The sequence below is a fragment of the Vicugna pacos genome, chromosome 19 (genome assembly GCF_048564905.1).
Source record: "Vicugna pacos chromosome 19, VicPac4, whole genome shotgun sequence".
Classification (NCBI taxonomy): Eukaryota; Metazoa; Chordata; class Mammalia; order Artiodactyla; family Camelidae; genus Vicugna; species Vicugna pacos.
The window spans coordinates 15,059,660-15,079,496 of NC_133005.1; the positions used below are offsets into that span (position 1 = coordinate 15,059,660).

A 19,837-nucleotide genomic window follows, 5' to 3' on the forward strand; every position below is an offset into this window, starting at 1 on the left:
AACCGCTTGTGAGCTCTGGATAAAGGAAATCTGATTCCAGCCTCATGGTAGTTAGAAAAAAACAAAGAAAAATAAATATATTGGTGGCTGCCTATTCTAAACAATGTTACAACTTAGGTAAAAGGCAATCAACTCCACTTTCTCTCCACCCTTATCTTTTCCTTTGCATAAAGGGAGAAGTGGGGTGGATGGGAAGATGGGCATGGAGAAAAAAGGCAAAATTGTTCTTGGTACTGGAGAATGGGCAACCTGTTCTCCACATCTACCAGGGCACCACAGTGCAGCCCCCAGACTTACGCTACTTACAAGCTTGGGCTTCCTGTTAGTGAGGGAACCAAATGCCAAAATGAACTCAAAGAAAGGTTACAAAAATATCTTTCCCTGGTATTTTACAAAACAAGATGAAAGCACCTAGAAATGGCTGGCTTTATTAATAACTTATTTGGTAAACAACTTAGTAAATGAATATGAGGGAACACGTGAGAAAAAAGATCTTTCTCTCACCTGAATTTCAATCTCAAAAAGAAATCACTGGTTACAGGTTTTTATGTCACACAAAAGAATTTAGTAAAATAAAATTATTGATTTATCTGAAAGATTCAAGAGCTCAAAGAAAGAAATTATAGGCACCACAGAGACATTAATAAAATGCTCTGCTCAAAATAAAATAAAATAAAATAAAATAATTTCACTTGGAAGCTAGAGATTCACTAGGACTTCTGTATGGAAGAACCTGTATTTTGTTCTTTTGTTTGTTGTGCACTTATTTTTTAATTTCCAATCCATTGTGGACCAATATTTTAGTAAAATACAATATAAAAGAACTACTAAAATTTTTTTTAAAAGACATAAAGCTTAAGTCCAAATATATTAATAACAGATCCAGTAGATATAAAATGATTCAGTTATTTATATCCAGTTGTTATAAAAGCTTGTAGGTGTTTCTTTTCAATTTCTGCCCTAACCCTCGTGCAGAACCGTAAAAAGTAGCTGGGCTCGGGCGGGACCCGGGGTTCTCTGCACCAGACGCCCCCTGGATGCCCCGCCCATCAGGGGGCCAGATTTGCCGCTGGAGCATGCTCAGGCCACTCCCTCACTTCTGGCCTCCAGAGGTCTGTCTGTTACAGCCTTTCCACTGGAGCCCTTCCTCTGAGCCCGCCAGGCTTCTGGGCGAGACTCTGGTGCAGTGTGACTCTGAAGGACTCGGAAGGGGCAGGGGAGGCAAAAGACCGTGAGCGTTGCGGTTACGCGGTGGGTGGTTTGAGCCAGACTCCTTACGAGGAGCCTGGGAGGAAGGGCCTCCAGCACCCCAGGCACCCAGGGGATTCTCATCCCGGGACTGCCTTGCAGCGTCGGTGGAGCTCCTGAGATCCGGGGAGATCAGGCTGCTTCTGGGAAGAGTGGTCAGGGCTGCAGCGCTTGGTCCTGATTCTGCCATTCTCGGAGCCTCCTGCGACGCCCAGCCCATCCTCTGCCCGGCGTCCAACGGGAGCCACACACCGGGAAATCACAGGGCAAACCCAGTGGGCTCCAACTGCGCCCTGTGTAGAAGGAAAAAAAAAAAGGTGCTACTCCAGGAACCCCACTAAGAATACAACTGGACCAGATAATGTGTCGAAGTATTTCCTTCTCGCAAGTTTTGAGCCAACTTCACATTATTTGCTTTCTCCAGATGCTTGTTGCTTAATAGTTGTTTTCTAATATATTTTCGCTCTTCATTATGGAGACGTGAAATGTCCATACATGCATAATGCCTTTTTTCAGGTCAGAGCCACCTACCCTTCTGACATAGTCAGATATTCTTCTAAGAATACGTTATTGCTTCAGAGATACGATTTACTGCTCACTAAAAAGAATAGGTGCTAACAGGCACATTGCTTTGCTTTTGTGTTCAGTTTGAATATTTTGGACTTGGGGAAGATGGACTTTTGATAAACTCCATCCCTCCCCACTCCAACCCCCTCAACAGATAACGCAGTGGCATTATGGATAATGAAGTAGTGAGCTTGGGACCAGTTTCCTCTACCTGGCTGGACCTCGCCTGGTTGTGTGTTCCCCTGGAAAGTGAGCCTCTATCTGGGACATTTAGTGGAAAGGCTTTTCTTATGTGATAACAATGGTCACTGAATATAAGGAAACTCCCTCCCACTGTGGGTCGGGTTAAGATGCCATCTTATTCATCAGAGTGGGCTCTGGCAGGTGAGTGACCATACTTCCTAATGGTACATCCTAGTTTGTGAGGCGTTGGATCGTAGACACATGCTCTGAAGGCCCAGGATTTAATTTATCATCTGAAAACGGTGGATATGACAAGTCTCTTTTCATAACAGTTTTTCATGTTCAGAATGATAGCCTTTATAGACTCCTGGTTAGCGCACATCAAAGTTGACTCTGTACACCATCATTCTGTGAGGATCAGCAATTTACAAGTTTTCAGGAAATTGAGAAGCAATGAAATATGTAAACGTCTGATGCTCTGCTGAACTTGACTAAATCCTCCTTAATGGCTTTGAAGGCAGTTCAGGATTTTCCCATTTCTCTGTGTAATCATTAAAAACAACACTTCTCACAGTGCAGGACAGCATACATAAAAGGATGGATTCATGGTCTGGTTCTCCTTTATTCTGTGACACAGTCTAGCTGTTTATTGAGCAAAAAATCTAATAACTTTGTTCATCATTCAGCCATTAAAAGTACAGTTGTAGAGTTAGGGGTGTGAGTGGTTATTCAAGCTTTTCTTATAATTGTTCCATGTATAAGACTTTTTGGTCAAAGCATTTGCCCTAAGAGAGCAATTTTTTAAGCCATTTTATTGTTAATGTTTTCCAAATGGAGCTTTTAGAAGAACCTCCCTGATTTCTTGTTTTCTCCTCCTCTAATTATAAGGGAGCACTCAACCTCATGGCTGTTGATACAACTACCGAGAATTAATCAGAGCAGTGCTGGACCACTCACTAGGTGGTTTGTATATGCAAATTAGGGACTTCTAATTGATGTGACCTAGGGAATTGCCAGAAAACAACTTAGGTTCTTGGTCATTTAAGAAATATATTTTCCCAACTAGAAGTAGACATTTCCTAAATAGAAAATGTCCCTTTCAAGTGTGGAGAGGAAACTGTTTCATTGAGGCACATGAAACTGCCATTACTGCGGGTTAAGAATTGTCAAGTATTGGCAATTTCATGTGGTGATGAAACAGATGATGCGACATGTGTTTTTAGATTATTTTTAAGGTTTGAGTCTAAAGTGATTCTAAAAAGAGCAACTTGGATACTTTTGGTGGGTGGCCTGCAATTTGCCAGAATCTTGCCTTCATAAGAGCAATTTTAAATTAAACTGGATCCGCTTATAAAAAAGAAGAAACAACAACAAAAAAAACATTTAGCTGTCACATCCTGGTAGTACAGAGGAGGACACCTAGGGACAGTCAACGAAGCGGTTTAATGAGCTCTAGGTGTGGCTTTTGAAAGCCTTGTGATTCCTTTTCTTGATACTCAAAATGACATTTGAGAGAGATGCATTAAAGTGGATGGTCATTTGAGGAATGTTTCCCTTCAGTGTTGATTTCATGATATAAAAGTATCTGTGCATAAATCTGTGTATTCATTTAAAGATATACAAAGCTTTGTGTACATCTTTGTGCTGATTTTTTTTCCAGTGCACTAAAGTGGCTAATCATGTTGCCTTTTTCAGTTTATTGTTGATTTCAAGGTACACAACACCTGGTTCTGTGGGCAGCTGACATTGCTCAAGTACAATCCCGGTTTGGAAAGAGACCGACCTTTCTATAAGCCACATACATGGAGGATACGAGGAAGGACCGATTTCCAGGTGATTTTATTTGGTATAACTTCCCATTGAATTTGGATGTTTAGAAAGTAACTTCCACTCTAACTCTTGCCATTTTCAGCAGTAATTTGGATCTTTAAACATCTATATTATGTATTGGAATGATATGCCATGGTTCTGAGCAGAAAGTTGTTATGTGAATATTTGGACAATGATAAAAGCAAATGTGTCTCTGATTTCACATCCCTAGTGCTAGTCAAGATTTGGTAGTATTCCTTTCCAAAACGTATGTATTTATATACTTTTTCAGTAACAACAAGTCATTTCATTCCAATCTAGTAAGCAAACTCTTAAGAATTATACGTATATTGCTCTGTGCTTATAAAGCATACATGTATATAAATATATAAAATATGTATTTAATTACTGTGGTCCAACTTTATTGTCACATCTCCTTCTTAAATGCATTAATATCAAATTAGCATCCTTCAGAGTTTTTTCATATCTATCTTTCATAAATAAAACAAGTTGTTTGCCCCATACCACCAGTGTGCTGGACCCTGAACAAAATGTTTTTGTGTATCTTAACCCATTTCATTGTCACTTGCAGCCCTGTAAGTAGCTGTAATCCCCATTGTCTATCCTCAGATGTAAAAGATCACACACCTAGTGACTGGTGCCAGATCTTTTCTCTATTATAGTGTAAGAATTGCCCTGAAATGCACACTGCAGGAATAGCTAGATGTTATGAAACTTCTACAGTGGTATGTCTCAGATTTTGATAAAGGTCACCTGGGAATCTTACTAAACTGCTGACCCTCCGTCAGTAGTTTGGGAGGGAGCTGGAGGGTCTGCATGTCTTACAGGCTCCCAGGTGATGCTGATGATCTATGGATCCTGCCTGGAGTGTAGAAGGTCTGCATGACTGAATGCGTGGCCAGGTAGAGACTTAATGCCTGCACTTTGAAATGGGATAACTGCTTTGAGGAGAAGCAGGTGTCAGAAAACAACGATACCCTACAGAGCTGCCAGCAAACGTAGTACTGTAGGTGTAGGGGCTCCTGGAGCTCACAAAATTAAGTAGGAGTTGGAAGATGTGGGGAAATTGACCAATGGTGTTTCAGTTTGGAGGGGCCATACAAGGCAGGAACAAAGGAACACGAGATGGTCAGAAATAGGACAGTCAGGGATGAAATAAGGAAGAGACAAGTAGAATTTGTGGAGTTCATGGGGAACCACTTTCATACCCTGTTATGAGTGACCTCTGGTGAATCAGTTCTTAAAAATAAAAGATCATGTACCTGAGAATACACCTTAATTGGAGCACTCATCACACAGAACTGTCAAGGCTAGTCTGATCCTTTGTCTCCTCCTGGAGGGCAGAGACTATGATTTGCTCACCTGACTATGAATGTATGGGAGCAGGAAGATTTTAACTGAGATCAGGCACTGTCTCACTCTGGTTATTTGTCAACCAGACTTTGGTTAGTGAGGATTAGTTCATTTGTCATGTAGTAGCTTACTATTCAAGATTTTAATATTGGTAGCAGCAACATCACCTGGGAACTTGTTAAAAATGCAAATTCTTTGTCCCTGTCCCAGAACTGCTGAATCAGAATCTGCATATTAGCAAGATCCCCAGGTGATTCCTATGTACATTAAAATCTGAAATTCACTGATACAGCAAAAAGCAGGAGCCTAGGAGAAAGGCTCAAATGGCTGCCAGATTTGGATGGCAACACAAAGGATGTGGGAAAGAAAAAACTGACTTTAGTTTATGGGCTTACAAAAGAGAAGAAGCCCAGAGGATGCACGGATGCTTCACTAAACCAGTGATGCAAATCTAAAGCTACTGCTTGGAGCAGAAAAGAGCTCTTTGGATAACACTATTAACTTGAACACATCAGGCAATTCAGAGTATTGCCTGCCTCTCAGAGCCAGAATGCCTATGCAGTTACTTTCCTGGCAGCATCAGTGACCACCCATTACCTGATCCAAAACAAGAGGATTTGTAGCTCAGTCCAGCTGCAGTCACCTCCATCACTTGAGTAACCTTGCTTCCCAGCCTGGGAAAGGTACTTATGGGGACCGAAACATATGTTTAAGTTAAAAAAATAATAGCACACAACTTTCTCCTTTATTGGAATGCTTTCACTCGTGTAGAAAGCTACCTCTTAAGGACACTTGAGGACATGACACTCATTACTTTAAACTGTAGTGTCTAGGTCAAAAGCAGCTGAGGAAGAAAGAAGCCAGCTGCTTATAGCTCCTTGCCTCTTCCTCTGTTACGAGATTAAGCATGTTGCTGGGATTGGTTTATGGGCAGTATGAATTAGCATCTCCTGTGTTACACACCATGCTAACCCATATTTACTTAGCTTAGGATTCTGGACTCATTTGGGCAGTTCTTCTGGACTTAGTTGGCGTGTGCTTGTGGTCAACTGCTGGCTTGGCTGGGGGCTATCTGTTCAAGGTGACCTCTGTGGCCACTTCACCTAAGCTCTGTATGGTCTCTCATCCTCCAGGAGGCTAGCCCAGGCTTGTTCCAATGTCAGTAGTAGGTTTCCAAGAGAGCAAGCAAGGTATGTGAAGTCCCTTAGTCCCAGACTAGAGCCAGCATGCAGTCACGTAAGTGCATTCCATTGGCCAAAGTCACACGGCCAGCCAGACCCAAGGGGTAGGGAATAGACAGAAAATGCTTTGACGTCACACTGCCACTGCTGTCAATACAGGAAAGGGGAGAACTGTGCCCATTTTTTGCAGTCAGTCCACCGCACAGATCAGTTGAAGAGCCAGAAGACTCACAGACAGGGAACGTGCTGCATTCACCTGGGTTTCTCTGCTGCCATCTTGGTGTGCTCAGCATCTAACATGTTTGGGCATTTAGCAAGTGGATAGAAAGAGTTTAGTTCATTTTGATTTGCTCTTTAAATAGGCTTTGAAATCTCTGATCGGAATCAAAATTCTGTTAAAATGTGATGATTACCATACTCATAAAGATTACCTGATTACCCTGACTATGAGAAACCTTTTCAAAATTGCTTATTTAACAATGTATAGGAAAAGTCATGGTAAGGAAATTAGAAAACATGAAATCTGAATGACCTTGTTGAAAATAGGCCTTGCCTCACTTTAAAATTCTGAGAAAAAAGTTTTCCCAAAGATTTTATTTATTTATAAAGATAAACATTGTGAGAACAATAAAAGTATAAATCTAAATTGAAAGGATGGTTCCAATATATCCACATGACAGGATATTAAACATCTTATAAAGACATCAGTGGAAAATGTTTTATACTATAATTATAATGAATATAATATATGAATATTCATATGAATATATTTATGTTTATTGTATTTATATTAAAATGCTTAAATATAAATATATATTTATAAATATTATTTATATTTACAGAATATATGCATATTTACAAAGTGATATATAACATTAATGCAATGTTATATAATGTAAACATGAATAAATATAAGACAAGAACTGTGATTAAATATCAAGTGTGGATATATCTGGGCAGATGAGCTACAGTTACTATGATTTTGCTTTTCTCTAGTTTTCAAATATCTTGTAATATAAATACTTGTTAAGCCTAAAAAATTAAAAGAAAGAACAAAGGAAGGAAGAAGGGGAGAGGGAAGAAAGATAATTCCTTATCTTCTGTAAGGACTCTTTCTGTAACATCACAGGTTGTTCTTTCGTCATTTTATTCAGGCCCCTAACTTCTAGTAGTACCACAGCAGAGTGACCCAGAAAGTCCCAGGGAACAAGTTCAGTGGTTCAAGAACCTTCACAGTTATGGAAATCCACTCTCCTGGAAGTTTTCACTGGGAAGAGCATAGAAGGTTCATTCTCGAGAACAGCAGATATATGGGCACAGAAAGCTAATTTTGTGACTTTTCTAGAAAAGTTGAATGTCAGGGACAGTCTTGAAGAGGAAATTGAGTGTCTTGGTGGAAGTGGAGGTTGAGGCTGAGAGGGGACACAGGATACCAGCCTTATTTCAGGAAGCCATGTGATGAAAGGGAAAGGATGCAGATGACCTAGGGTGAGGAGGGCTGGGAGGCAGAATCCTCTGACTCAGGCTCACACATCAACCAGTGACAGAGGGGGTGTTGGGAGACGAGGCTTAGGAAGGAATCAGAAGGTGGTTTCAGTTTGGGGTCATTATTGTGCATAATTGCTCTCTGGGCTAACTTAGAATCGAGAAACACCAGTTTTATCATTTTTTTAAATCATTTTTAATCTCAGTCAAGAAATCTTCTTTTCCTTCCTCTTCTTTTTCTCCTCTTTTTTTCTTCCTCTTATTTTTCCTTTTCTTCTTCTCACTATCTCCCTCTCGCACGTCTCCTCTCTCGAGTCACCACCAGTCCCCAGCACAAGAATGATCTCTAAAGTGATGGATGTGTAAACCCCCAGTCATGATTTGATCATCCCTGAGTGTAGCTGCTCTCCTCCAGTAGTCAACAATCATCCCAGTTCACTCCCACCTCAGTATTCTCTTCTAAATCATTTAAAATCTCTCCACTTCAGACTTCTTTCCTCCCTGATTTATAATCATGGGATGTCAGAGACTTTCTGCAGGCTGGTTCATTTAAATATTAAAATATTTCAGCAGTGTGCAACTGCCTTTAAATTTCAGCTTTCATGGCTTGTGCTTTCACTAAATTAATAGTCAGTGCTTCCATAGCATTCGTGATTTTCAAAGCAGTCCACAAACATTAATTAATGCTAATGCTACCCTCTGAGAATGCTATAGCTAGCTAACTGACTGAACTTTATCTCAAATTATTTTTAAATGGTTTTCAACTTGGGAGGGAAGTTGCAGAGAATGTGGAAGAGTGTATAGTGTTTGCTATCATTTACTGCCTCCTAAAAGTAATGATGCAGCAAATTGAAGTGAATCATTCTCAAAAGGATATTAAGGTTTGATCCACCTGGAATTAATCATCTCTAAGAATTACCTGTTGCCTAAACTACATCGACCAAAGCAGCGCTTGGAATAAACATCTGAAGACAAAAATAGTTCGTCATCTGGTCATCTTTTCTCTCTTTTTTCACGTTAACTGCAGTCCTAAGATTTTGATCATCCTGCCTTCTTTGCTTCTTACTGCTATTTGCAAAACAAAAACAAAAACAAAAGATGAACAGAATAAAAATATAATTTGCTTGCAGTCAGTCAATAAGCATTTATTTAATACCTACTAAGTGTCACATTACTTAGTTCCAAGGGGAAGAGAGAAAACCAATCAAATAAAATAACAACCCATTGTTTTCTGCCTTAGGGTAGCCTTCTATTCAGTCATGAAATCAAGCTGACATGTAAAAATGATAAACAACTACTAGGTTTTGGGTCCACAATGCAGTAGGGAAAAAAAAAAAAAGAAATCCTTGTGTAGCTGGGTGCGGCTTCAAGGAAGAATTGGATGTGGAGTTGGCATAATTAGGTGGATTGGTGGGTTTTGAACCACACTGGAATATTAAGGGGGCCACTACAAGTTCCTGAGCAGGAGTAGAGAGAGAGAAGCTCTATTTTAGGCTGAGAGTCATAAGCAGGATACCTGGAGGTTGGATAGATGAGACATCAGCTGAGGACTGAGTGGGAGGTAGGTAGGTACAGTGCTTCCAGAAGAGTAGTGTGATTCGAAGGTGAGCATTGGACTCAGAGGAACGTGGGCTCAAACCCCTGTCTTTTGTAGATGGATGATGTTGAGAAAATTCTATTCTTCTTGAGGTTCTGTTTCTTCATCTGTAAAGGGGGGTGATGACAATTGTGGCTTATGTGTGGTGATGTGAAATTTCAGTGAGGTAGGACATGAAAAGTGCTACACTTGACCCCAGATAAAGGCTTGATAGAAACTTGTATTAAATGATAGGGATCATTTTGTCCTTTTGATGAACAGATGAAGCGTTTTTCCATCTCTGTCCTAGGTGTGCATTCTCCTTCAGGGTGAACATCAGTCTGAAGGCTTGCTTTTCTGTTTTCTTGGGTATGTCAGAGGGCTCTAAATGGCCATACTATTCGAGCAAAAGAAATACCCAAGAGCCCTTAAAAACAGAACCTGTTCAGATTTATTATGGAGCTGACAAGAAAGCAAAGAGTCTTTGAAAGCTAAAAACTTAGTGAAGGCAGGAATCCAGCAGGTCAGAGGAAGTGAAGAAATGGTTTCCAGAAAGCATGTATTGAACCAATGTGATGTGGAGCCTGGGTTTTCATAGCCTCCTGGGCGTGCACAAGTTAGGTGATAAAGCCTTCAGCCCACACCACTCCAGTGGTCAGCATATTAGGATGCTCCCCTCTGCCCCTCATATTGACCACAGAGGACTGTCTCTGGCTGTGAGGGTGAACTGGCAGTAAATCTGCCTCACCTCCTGCTTCCTGACACAAGGAAGTTTGTTCTCTTGAACCTCGGCTCTGGGTGGGAGGGGAAAAAAGTCTTCTTTGAGATTGCATAGTCAGCCCACACGTGAGTTTGAATCTTGAGTTAATTTGATTTGTGTGCTCCAAAAGAGCCTCCAGCTGGGAATTTCATATAAAATGCAGTGATTCCTCCAGGTACCTGGCAGAAAAAAATGCCACAAATCAATATCCTCTCTAGACCAGCCCTTCTTAAATTCTACTGTGCATGGGGTTATAAGTAAATGCAGATTCTGGTTCGGTGAGTCTAAGGCTGGAGATTCTGCACATTCATCGTCTCTTGGGTGAAGCACATGCTTCTGGTCCATGGGTCATACTTAGATTGAGTTATGAAACCCACATTCAACTCAGGTCTCAAAGAAGCTCCACAGAAAACATCCCAAGGATATGACATTATAACCCATAACTTTAAAAGACAAAAGAAAGCAAAATCCAGCAGGAATAAGAGAGAGAATAAGATGAGGAAAGACTTCAGATGTTAGAAATTATCCAACTCAGAATATAAAATGGATACTCCATGCATTTTCATAATTTATGAGATTGAAAATGAGAGTAAGGAGAAAAAAAAACTTATATGAATATCTGATAAGGTGTAACGAAATGGAAAAGAACTTCCAGACGTGCAAAAATGTAGATCTGTAATGATAAAGTTTTGTAAGTTAATGGATGGGTTCAGTAGCAGATTAAATCCAGCTGAAGGGAAAATTATTTCTTAACTGCAATATAGATTTAAAGAGTGTATTTAGCCTGAAACATAAACAGACAATGGAGAAAAGGAAGTATTTGGAGAAATATTACTAGATAATGCTCTAGAACTAAAGTAAGATGAAAAAGCTTGAGGTTCAGGATGCCCAACAAATTTGTAACAGATAATATATAATAAATCCATGTCAAAGAGAAGATACTCAAAGTCATTTAGTGAATAAGACAATTAACCTCCCCCAAAAGAACGATAATTAACTAATTGCCAAATAACAATGGAAACCAGATGATAGTAAAACCATATTTTCAATAATTTGGGAGAAAATAGTTGATCTAGAATTTCCTATCTGATAAGAACAGATACTACACTTGATCTTAGCCAAAAGGCCGAGAAGTGATAGAATTTCCCATCTGAACAAACCAACAAATAAAAAAAAACAGCTATTTTTTATAAAGATAATAAAGCTTTTTCAAAAGTATAAAAACATAGTTACATACATGTTTATAAACATGAGATCTATATGCAATAGTCTATGTAAAGGAAATTCTGGACAATGTATTTCAGATGAAGGGAAAATGATTCTAGATAGAAATTTAATGAGGCAAGGAGGAGTAATTAGTAGAAAAACGTCTGTTTTTTTTAAAAGAGATATAATACTTGATAGTAACAAAAATAGGCGTGGTGATATTGGATTTACCATGTTTAATGTCCTTTTATTGTCCCTGATATTTTAAAAATTTTTTACTGCTTATCAGCTTTATTTTTTAAACATACCACTTATTTTGTTGTAATTGTCAAAGACTGTGTTTAGATCTCAGTGCTCTTCTTAAATGTCTACAACAGTAAATAGTTTGAATTTAATAAATGTTGTTGTATACTGATCAATGCATGTTATCCATTCAGCCATTTTATAGATCATCTATTTCTTTCATGTGTAAAAGAGATACTGGGAAACTTTTGAATTTGATAAGTTCTTGTTTTCAGTGTTTAAGGAAACCAACAGAAGGAGAGAAGCAGAATGTATAACTTTGAATCTAGTGGAAACAAAATGAAAAAAAATCAATCCAAAGAAAGAAAGGAAAGAGGAAGTAGCATAGAAAAGGTGGCTGACATTAAAAAACACATACACAATAGAAATAAATAAACCCAAAGGTAATAGTAGAAATTAATGTAAATGTAATAGATTATAATGAGTAAAAATTGATTAAATATTTCAGACAGAGATTGACATGAGAAAAAAGGGAAACATTTTGCTGAGTGGGACCGGCAACCTTAGCGTCACCTGGGAAATTGTTAGAAATGCAGATTTTTAAACCCACCTCAGACCATCGGAATCTCTGATGGCGGGTGCTTTAACAAGCCCTTTGAGAACCACTGCTCCAGCTATGTGTTTTCTGCAAAAGGAATGTTAAGACATGAATAGAGAACCCCGGAAGGATGATGGTAGCTGAATACACAAGTGGTCACATTGTGTTCTGCAGAACAACCATCTACTTTATTTATCAAAAGTGCAGATTCCAGGGCCTTACCCTACGTCTGATTATCAGTCTTTGGTTGACCCTACTATTTGTTATTTTAAATGTTTCCTATGTGCCCCAAAGTGTAAGAGCCACTGTTCTACTCAAGTGAAGTAGAAAATCTTTGAATTCCTAAGCTGAATAGGAGTCTGGGGATTAGTGTGACATGAGAAAAGGAAAATGAAGAGAAAAGTCAGGTGTGAAGTGCGGGGCAGAGGGCATGTGGGAAGGCAAGTGGCCCATGGACAATTAACTGTAAAAGAGTCTTACGAACAGTGATACCTGATATTCCCTGTTAGTTGCTGCCACGGCTACAGTATACCCCCAAACTGATGGCTCTAAATCCTAAATGAAATCGGCTGCACCCAGACATGCATTGTGGTTGCTTTTTGTTTTCATATTTGTTTCTTGAATGTTGATGAGAATGAGTTCCACGTGGAGACTTATGGTGGGGGGTGAGGGAGGAGCAAGTAGGTGCTGATGATGTGGAATGAGAAGCCTATCTTCTTCGGCAGGTGTGGGAGCTCAGAGGGGCTATATTAAGAATGCAAGCATCCCAGGACTCCTCAGATGTTGTGGGGGGAAGAATTTGCTATTCCACTGAGGACAGACTGGGAACGTGAACACACCTACCCAGCTCTGGAGAGTTAGGGACACCCCACACGATATCTGGCTCCACATCTGGTTCCTGTGCCAGTACTGGTGCCATACTTGCTTGTCAGCTTGCTTTTACCATGCCTTGATCTCCATTTCTGAACAGGATATGTAATTTTAGGTCTAGGCATGTGAATTGCCTGACAGCGGTAAGAATGCTGCTCACTTTCTGTGGATAGCCAAGTTTGAGAATGTGATCATGCCCTTAAAATATATGCCTCATCTCAGGTTACTGAGGCTGTGTTTCTTGCAACCACCTCAGAACCAACTCTATCTCTACTGTTATCCATCTTCAGGTTACTCCAGGATTTGAGCACAAAGCAAGACTTATACTGTGTCCTAAATCTGTCAGCAGCAAGTGTTAAGCAATATAAAGTACTAGATAAACAACTTAGAGTAATAACTTGGATTTAAGATGCTGTTGGAAAAAGTTATGATGTAGTCAGGATGTATTCAGCCTGTTTGCTGAGTAAAACCTTTTCTTTTCTTTTTTTTTTTTTCCTGTGTGGAAAAAACATGAAGTCAGTTTTTCTCCTTCCTGGGATCCATCTTGTGCACTGAAATATCAAATAAAATAGAATTTGAATTTCATGTTTCAGATTTCCTCCTTGAAGAATCTCAAATACTTGGCAGGGCTATGGATTACTAGGTGCCATCATAAGGAAGAAAATACAAATTATAGAGGCACCAGTTGCTTTTTAATATTTAGGGTGAACTTATGTCCAGTGTTGGCCTTGAGAGGAGAGCATATTTTATTGAGAATCAATCCCAATTCAGAAGCTATACTTTACTATGGCCCCGAATTTGATTAAATGGCAATCATGAAAATTCAAGAGAATTGGACAGATGTGACTGCATGCTTATTTTGCTTATTAGATATTATCTGGGGTTCACCAGACCTTTAAAATGTAGGACAATATACAGTGCAGCTCCCAATTCCACATTCTCAGCCATTCCACATCCTGTGAAATCTCAAAGTCCACCCCATGATTTCTGTGAGTCCTAGAAAGCTTACAGTGTCTTCTGTTTCTGAGCTTCTGTTTTCATCTAGAATTTATGTCCCATGCCATGTTGACCCCAAAATAAAAGTCTTCTCTTGATTTCCAGAAGACACTCCAATAAAAAGGAAGCCATGCAAAAATCCACTCTCACAGATCATGTAAATGGTGTAACTCATGATCTGGGATCCTTGGAGAGGTTATAATTCACACTGTATGTTTGAAAGCTATGGGTCATTAGCATAAACTTTATTGCCTTTGCCCCCTTCCCTGTCTCACTGCAGACACCCCATGTCTCCTGGATCATCTCCTAAAGAAACTACTTGGTCCCATTTTCTGTCACGGGTTCTGCTTTTGGAGAAATCTAATTTGTTAAATCCAGTAATATCCCATTTCATAGGTAGCTGTTATAGGTCAAGTAGTTTTGAGAACTAAATGAGATAATTTATGTAAAACACATGAACAATGTCTGGGATATAGCCAGCAGTCAGTGAAATATGTGGAATTCATGGAAATCACTAAAGCTTTCCTTTCTGTGAGTCTCCATTCAAGATTTGGATTTGGAAAAGAGAATGTGATTGGATTGGAGGGTGTCACTTGCCCCACTCTGGCCAGGATGATGGCCAGTGAGTGATAGCCCTGTGAGGATGGCACGGAGTAGGAACAGATTAGTGTCACTAAGGAAGTGTCAGCTGGGAAGACACTGCCCCCTGGAGTTCTAAGCTCTGTTCTTTGTGCAAAGAAATGGAGGCCTAGAAAGATTCTGGAATTTGCCAAAGTCACACAGCCAACAGCTGGTAGAGCAGACATTGTATCCATCTCCTTTGATTCTAGATCTTTCTTCTGCAGTGTTGGTGGAAAAACAGAGCATGGCCATGATTTGGCACTAACTGCACATAGGAGCCTGAAAATGTACTTAATGTACCTATGCTTGAATTGCTGGCATTAGTGAAATTGTTTCATTTGTGCTGTTTTGCTTAAAATGAGTTGTAGAGAAAACAAGCAATTGATTTTCCAAATCTTCTGCAAGTTATTGATGAAAAGTATTAAGATTTCCAGTTGGGCTCTAAAATGATAATAACCAACGAACACTCCCTTTGAGCACAGAGAAGGGCATTAGAAGGTTGCTGCAGTCTGTGTCAAGGCAAGCTAACTGGACCAGAATCAAGAAGGAAAAAAGAGCTGCTTTTGGGGGCAAAGAAAGATAATACAGCGTTACAATAAAATGTGTTTAAATTCCAACCCAGAGGAAGAAGAATTTGGCATGCAGCGACCAGTCATAGTTCACTTTATTATTATTGTACGGGAAACCACGGACAATTTAAGACAAAGAAATAGTCCCAGTGACCAATGGGAATCAGACCAGCAGGTCCAATTATAACCCAGAGGCATAGTTTGACAGTTATGTGCTTTGGAAAAAAGACTTTTGGGCTCCCATAAATCACCCCAAATATCCCCACTCTTGACAGCGCCACCAGTCAAGGGTTATCTTTGAGTTCAAGGGATACCATTACTAATGTAAAAGGTCTTCAGCCTATTCAGGGAACAGGCACTATATATAAATCTAAAAAAACATAGTCTCTGAGAATTAATTCAACTTTTCCCACATAAAAACTTTCTGGATTCCAAGAACAGATGTCACCAGCCAAGGAAATTACCTATTTCCATTGCTCGGTTCAGTGTAGGAACGTTTTTAGAATAAACTGTGGGGCTGTGACCCCCATTTCACAACCTACCCACAATAAATTCACCTTGTAAATTCACCCAAACAATAAAGTGACCTTCTTTGGTAATCAGATGCTAGTATTTTTACGATATGCCTCACAGAACAATTTTCTGTGTTTTTGCAATAATGAAAATTATTTTGACCTTTATGCACCTAAGTTTGTTTTAAAGAAACACAACCCTTCTATTTCTAGCTACAAATCAGACTTTGAAGGAACTTTTGGCTGTGGTTCTTATTTGGACTGACTTGGCAGCTCAAACAGATTGTTTGGATCCGTGTTGAATCTGGGCAGTCATCATTTTTGTGCATTCAGGTAGATTTCAGATAATTATGTGTGCCTCTTTTTAGTGCAAAGGATAGCCATTTGCATCTGTATTCCTGTTAGAAATCAGGAAACAAACTACAGAAACAACAGAGTAACACCCTAATGAATTTAATTATTGGAGGCTTGGAGAGATTTATATTTAGATTTGGGGCTAAACAAAAATCAGAACTCAGTCCCCCCCCCAATTTTTTTTGAATTAAAGAATGCTCTAAAGTCTATTAATCTAAGAAGTATTTTGTGATAACACACTAGACCCTCTCCTTTTAGGGTCATGCATGATTGCCAGGTGAAATCATATGGATTTGGGCTTAGTTTGCGTTTACCTGAAATTGTGCCTCGGAAGATGTTGAAAAATTTTAGTAATACGTATAATCTACACTTAATAGTCCTTTCTATGTCCCAGTTGCTTTTCTGAGTTTTGTTTGGGTATCTATGTATGTATACGTATACATACATACACATTAATACGTTTAATCCTTACACCACCCTGGAAAGCGGGTACTATGAGTAACATTTCCACTTTGTAGATAAGGAAACGGAGGCACTGAGAAAATAAGTAACCTGCCAAAACTGGGATGAGAGAACCACGGTGGGGATCTCGGCACTCTGGCCCAGAGCCTGGCCTCTTAACCACCACATTGTACTGCCCTGAGGTCAAGTTCTTACTCAGTTTTTTCTTGTAGGAGGGAAAGAACTTCTGGATGATTGGGGTGCTGCGGCTTGCTGGTGTGGGCATAGATTAAATCTCCCTTTTTTTCCTGCAATCAGCTCCATGACCTTGGGAAAGTCACTTTGGGGCTTGGGATTCTGTTCTTTGCCATGACTTAGAGGAGTGAGTTTAGACCTGAGCTGTCTGTTATGGTATCCTCTAGCCTTGTGTGACTACTAAGCACATGAAATACGGTCAAATTGAAGTTCCCTTAGTATAAAACCCACACCAGTCTTCAAAGCCTTAGTATGAAAAAAAAAAAAAGAATTTAAAATGTCTAGTGTTTTTTATATTGGTTCTGTGTTGAAATGATAATATATTTTGCATCTACTGGGTGAAGTAAAATATATTTATATAATTAATTTCACTTTATACTACTTCTAACGTGACTACTAGAAATATTAAAATTTCATGCGTACTTACATTGTGGCTCCCATTATTATTTCTGTCGGATTGTAGCAACAGTTCTTCACCCACATTCCCCGATATTTCCATGTGAGACATCCCCTATAGGCACAGGCAGAGAAATGCACAATTCTAGAAACATCAGCTTTAATATCAGGATTTTCTCCCTTGCTCAAGAAGTTTTAGACTGCAAGTGCATGACACTGACAATATAAAAATAACTCAAGTCCATGCCAAGTCATTTAAAAAAAGTTAATTATTTGAAAATATTGCTGTTTGTTATTAGGAACAAAATTGTTTGGTCACATATCAAACTGAGGCGTCATTCTGGCATGTCAGGATATCACAAGTGTCCTAGATAGTTCTAATAATCCTTCCAGTTCTGAGATTCTGCAGTTTTATTCTTACAGAAACTCAGTGTGTATTTTAAGATGAAAATGGAGGAATAAAAATATAGGGCGGAACACACAGCAGCTTTATAGTTGGGAAGATGTCAGGAGTACTGCCATCTTTTTCCTTTTAAAGAGGAGCTAATGAATAATCTTGGGAAGCTGCCAACAGAGGACCCAGTGGAGGAAAGCAAAGTCAAGGGGATGGGACTGAATGCCCCACCAGGAGCACAGACCTGGCGTTCCTTTCATGGTTTTGTAGTTCTGCCCCTGGGTTTGCTCGCTTCACAAACAGCTCTGTGCACACCTGCACCGAGGTGTGGCCGGAGCAGCTGGGCTCCCAGTTTCCACTGCCAGGGCTTGCTGAAGGCGAGACACCTCACGCAGCTGTCCCAGCGAGCCCCAGGGATAATCTTGCACTTTGCTTTTGCCTCTGCCTCAGCAAGTTGAATGATAGAGATCAGCTTCAGGTTAGAAGTTATATGTCTGGATAATTTACCATCTCAAAGGTGTTGTGGGGTGATTCATGATGTAGAAGGTGTCAGGAGTCAGACTAGGATAATAACTCAAAAAATAATTCTTAGATTTTCTTAAATAATGTTGTAAATTGTTTCGCTAAATTCATGCAGTATGCAACAAATGTGTCTGAGATAAGAGATAAATTTATCAAATAACAAGTCGGTCAGAGCCAAAGAGTAAAAAACATTTGAAAAACTTTCCCCCTACATTTCCTTTCCCATCCTTCAGGTCCTAATACGAAGCCATAACAACACGGTTTATCGTCCAAGCTTTCTGCACCAAAGGGGTTAATATTGGAATGCAGTGGTGCTCAAAGTGTGGTCTCCGGATAACCTCAGTTGCATCACCAGGGGACCTAGAAATGTGAATTCTTAGGTCTCACCCCAGACACTGAAGCAAACGCTCTGGAGGTGAAGCCCAGGAGTTGATGTTTTAACAAGCCCTCCAGGACATTCTCACACATGTTAGGGTGGGAGAACCTGGGCTGTAGTCAGCGCTGCTGATACTGGACCAGGTTCCCTTTACCTGCTTGTGCGGTCACCTGTGAGTATCTGTGGGCAGCTGACGGCCTAGAGCTGCAGCCTTCAGCAAACAGTTGTCCTTGGTTAAAACAACTTGCCCAGACACAGGGAGACTTCAGAGGGGAGCCACAACATCTACTCTGGAGCCTGGCCAACCAGCAGCTGAGGTGGGGATACAAAAGCCCAGCCCCCTTTGCTTCTAGGCAGGAAGACTCCGTGGTGTGGTTTATACTCCAGAGCTCCTCTGTGGGATCAGGCCGAGGTTAGACTTTACCTGGCCCCACATCCTTGCTCATCTCCTTGCCCGTCCCTTTCCTGCTCCCCTCCTCCCTTTTGGAGATTCCTCCTCAATAAAGCACCTGCACCGAACCCTTGTCTCGGGCTTTGCTCCCAGTGAATCTGATCAGCTACAATCACAGGTCAGCAAACTGTGGCCTTGAAGGCCAGCCACCCGTTTGTGCAAATAAAGTTTTCTTGGGAAATAGCTATGCCTGCTATTTCTGTATTGCCTGCGGCCGCTTTTACACCACCACAGCAGACCTAAACAGTTGCAACAGAGGCGTGCAGTTCACAAAGCCGGGAATATTTACTGTAGAGCCGTTGATGCCTCCCTGAGACATAGCCAGAGTCAGCTGGACAACAGCTAGAAGGGAACAAAGACTCTCCTGTGTACTAAGCCTGTGTCACAAGCAGTGGTGTGCCGGGGCCAATGGTGTATGTCTCTTTCCAGCTCTGCACTGTGACATCATGTTGGTAGCTTGCAATCAGCCATGAGGGGAATATTTCCACTATGGAAACTGGAAAATTCTACAAAGAATATATATGTATTTTCCCCCCTGGAGAGCCAGGTGTTAAGTGTTTACCAGCACACCACCGGTTCTAAACAAGGTGTGCTGCACCCTGTAGTATGGTACAAAGTATCAAGACTTAAATGGAAGGTGAGAGGAAAACAGATTGAGATCCCCCAAGTGCATGCAAAAGCCTTCTTAAAACAATGGTTTAATTTGTTTTAATAGAAAATATTTCTCTTGTGGCCACACATAATTGCTGACGTCTATCTTCATGTTCTTTCCCGCATTTAAATGTTTATACTGGTCTGGGCTATTTACTAAATTTACTGTGAGATGGGGCCCTCCCTCAGCTTGCTCTAA

General features: G+C 40.2%; 2 long non-coding RNA genes and 1 pseudogene across 3 annotated transcripts in view; 1 reads left to right on the forward strand and 2 right to left on the reverse strand.

Annotated features, from left to right (window-relative positions):
• The first annotated feature begins 3,431 nt into the window (after nucleotides 1-3,431).
• Nucleotides 3,432-19,837, forward strand: part of LOC140687244 (uncharacterized) — a 49,110-nt gene continuing 32,704 nt past the window's right edge. For both annotated transcript variants that reach the window (XR_012061419.1, XR_012061420.1), the window contains exon 1: nucleotides 3,432-3,831. This is a non-coding gene — a long non-coding RNA (uncharacterized lncRNA). The remainder of the gene's footprint in view (nucleotides 3,832-19,837) is intronic.
• Nucleotides 9,856-12,317, reverse strand: LOC140687243 (uncharacterized). Its single transcript, XR_012061418.1, has 2 exons — nucleotides 12,243-12,317; nucleotides 9,856-10,362 (listed from the first exon to the last, which is right to left on the reverse strand). It is a non-coding gene; the product is annotated as an uncharacterized lncRNA (long non-coding RNA).
• LOC116279147 (U2 spliceosomal RNA) lies at nucleotides 11,207-11,321 on the reverse strand (annotated as a pseudogene).